This window comes from Austrofundulus limnaeus, unplaced genomic scaffold, assembly GCF_001266775.1.
Source record: "Austrofundulus limnaeus strain Quisiro unplaced genomic scaffold, Austrofundulus_limnaeus-1.0 Scaffold318, whole genome shotgun sequence".
NCBI lineage: Eukaryota > Metazoa > Chordata > Actinopteri > Cyprinodontiformes > Rivulidae > Austrofundulus > Austrofundulus limnaeus.
The window spans coordinates 544850-548008 of record NW_013952720.1 but is presented as its reverse complement, the minus strand read 5'-3'; the positions used below and the strand labels follow the sequence as shown (position 1 = coordinate 548008).

The following is a 3159-nucleotide window of genomic DNA, read 5'->3' as shown; positions in this document are numbered from 1 at the left end:
ACACACACACACACACACACACACACACACACACACACACACACACACCTTCATGCAAACATTTGAATTATTTAAAAAAATGCTGAGTCAATGATTTGATGTAAAAAAAAAGATTACAACAGTTTGGTTTTCAAATTAAAAGATTCAGAGAGAAGATTTTCAAATTAAAAGATTCAGAGAGAAGATTTTCAAATTAAAAGATTAAGAAAGGATCATTTGATAAATGCTAAGTCAGCATTCAGACTGTTCTCTGTAGATTTATTTTTTCCATATTTCTGCAGACTGTTCTACTTTAGCTGCTCGTTTATCAAAGGCTTCGGCTCATTCGGCTGATAGCTGCTGAACTTTTTGTAACAACCTGAGGACAGAGACACCTGGTCTCACACAGGTAACCTGACTCCTCCCCCTCATCAGACCCATCTAATGTGGTCTGAAACACCTGAGGCTTCTCTTCACAGAGTCCTGCAGGTGAGGACAGGGGGGACCGAGGACCTGGTCCAGTTTCTGGTCTGCAGGTTCTGATTCTTCAGGTGAGCCTCAGAGTCTCGTGGATCTGAACCCTGAGCTCTGCTGAGTCACAGGATCAGGGAGGAGTCTCAGCAGCTTCCTGTGTTTTCCCGCCTGCTAAACGCTCGCTGTCACTTCCTGTCAGGCGGGCCGAGCCTGACGGGTCCTCGGGCCAGAACACAAACGTCACATCCAATCAGAACCGAGGGCTGAGACGGGCCTCTGCAGCGACACACACACACACACACACACACACACACACACACACACACACACACACACACACACACACACACAAACACACACACACACAGGTTCTGACCCGCTGAGATCAGACCTGAACAAGGATCGGTGACGATGTCACTTCCTGTCAGACCAACAACCAATCACGTTGCTCCTCCTCTGACAGCCTGAACCCATTCAGCCATCTGTCCGTCAGACGGTTCTGACCCGGCCCCTGTGGGTCCAGTAAGGCCCGGGCAGATGTCCCAGCAGCAGAGAGACGAGTCCAGCAGACACAAACGAGCTGCGGGTCAGCTTTGTGTGTCAGGATCAATTATTTATTACAATAACACCTGTTCTGACCCGGACCTGGTCTGTTTGGTTCTGATTTGGTTCTGATCCGGACCTGGTCTGTTTGGTTCTGACCCGGACCTGGTCTGTTTGGTTCTGATCCGGACCTGGTCTGTTTGGTTCTGATCCGGACCTGGTCTGTTTGGTTCTGATCCAGACCTGATCTGTTTGGTTCTGACCCGGACCTGATCTGTTTGGTTCTGACCCGGACCTGATCTGTTTGGTTCTGACCCGGACCTGATCTGTTTGGTTCTGATCCAGACCTGATCTGTTTGGTTCTGATCCGGACCTGATCTGTTTGGTTCTGACCCAGACCTGTTCTGTTTGGTTCTGACCCAGACCTGTTCTGTTTGGTTCTGATCCAGACCTGATCTGTTTGGTTCTGATCCGGACCTGATATGTTTGGTTCTGATCCGGACCTGATCTGTTTGGTTCTGATCCGGACCTGGGTGATCTGCATTAATTAAGAAATGTTGGGTCTTTAAGTTTTTCATTGTTTTTGACAGTTAAACTGAATAAAAGTGATAATTATTCATGAAAAGAGGAAAACTCGTTGTTTTCTGCTGGTTTAGAAAAATAAAAACTGTTTTTAGACTTCCTGTCTATAAACGATGAAAGGCGGTGGACGAGACAAGAGTTAAAGAGCCAGCATGTCCTGAAAAAGGCATAAGCAGTGGTGGGAACAGTTAGCGGTTTAGCGTTAGCGAAGCTAAGGTTCTTTTTAGCATGTTAGCGGTCAGTGAAGCTAGCTGTTTGGTTAGCTGTGCCCATCAATGCCTTTAAACCTAAAACAAGTCAAAGTTGTTTTTTTATGATTTTAATGTGTTTTTCCTGCTGTCTGACAGTTTTTCTGCTGTTTGAACATTAAATGTAGTTTCTGGTTTCATCTGAAGTGTTCTTCAGAGTCAGCTGGCCTCAGCGGGTCGAGCTGCTTTAATGGTTCTGATCAGATCGGGCCAGTGAGGGTCGCTGCAGGAACAGGATGTAACCTCCCTCTGAGGACCGGTGCTGCTGCAAACATCTGAACAGCCGGACATGTCGGGGCAGAGGAAAATGAAACGGGTCTTAAATCAGACGCTTCAGGGAGCGGGACTCAGAGGCTCCGCCCCTTCAGACAGACGGCTGACAGGAAGAGGCTCCGCCCCTTCAGACAGACGGCTGACAGGAAGTGGTGGCTCAGGTCAAACCCAGCATCCATTCCACTAAGTGCTCTGATGAAAACACAGATCCTCGATCGATGCTGCCTCACACGGACCGGGTCGGGCTGGAGCTCCCCGAAGACCTCGGCCACAGATCAATGTGACAACCCTCAGCTGGACGTGTCGGCGCTCGACTGGCCCACTTTCTGCTGTGATGGCACCGGTTCATGAGAAGAACCGGACTGCAGCGGGTCAGACATGGATGATAGACAAACTAAAACAGAGGAGCATGGACTCRGGGAGACTTCCTCTCTTCACTGTGTGTGAATACAGCTGTGATGATGCTTAAAGCTCTATCACACAAAGAAGCTGTACATGATCACTGCAGYCTTCTCTGAACTGAAGATCAGTTAAAATGGACTGAGGGCTGTTCTGAGTCAGACAGCTGAAGAGGAGAGGAGTCATCACTGTTAAAGCCTCTCTGATGGTATAGGGGTGCATCCAGAACTGGTCCACTGAATTAATTTGTTGTCATTTTTATATCCTACTGTACATAAAGAGTTTAGTAAATTTATAAATGTTTACAGTCTGTTTTYATCTCCAGTTTTTCAGAATGTTCTGCAGCAGGAAACGATCTCGTTCTGTTCTCTGAACACGGGTCCAGAGAACCGGTCCTGAACCAGGACCAGAACCAAACCAGAACCAGCCTGAACTCACAGCACAGACAAAAACAAACAGGTTTATTTACAAACACCTCTCAGTTTCTCTGCTTCCATTAATATGGATGGATGGATGGATGGATGGATGGATGGATGGATGGATGGATAGACAGATAGATGAATGGATGGATGAATAGACAGATGGATGGATGAATAGACAGATGGATGGATGGACGAATGGATGGATGGATGGACGAATGGATGGATGATGGATGGATGAA

General features: G+C 47.3%; 1 protein-coding gene across 1 annotated transcript in view; it reads right to left on the bottom strand.

Annotated features, from left to right (window-relative positions):
* brf1a (BRF1 general transcription factor IIIB subunit a) overlaps window positions 1-3159 on the bottom strand; it is a gene marked incomplete at its 5' end in the record, with an annotated part of 31123 nt that overhangs the window by 13683 nt on the left and 14281 nt on the right.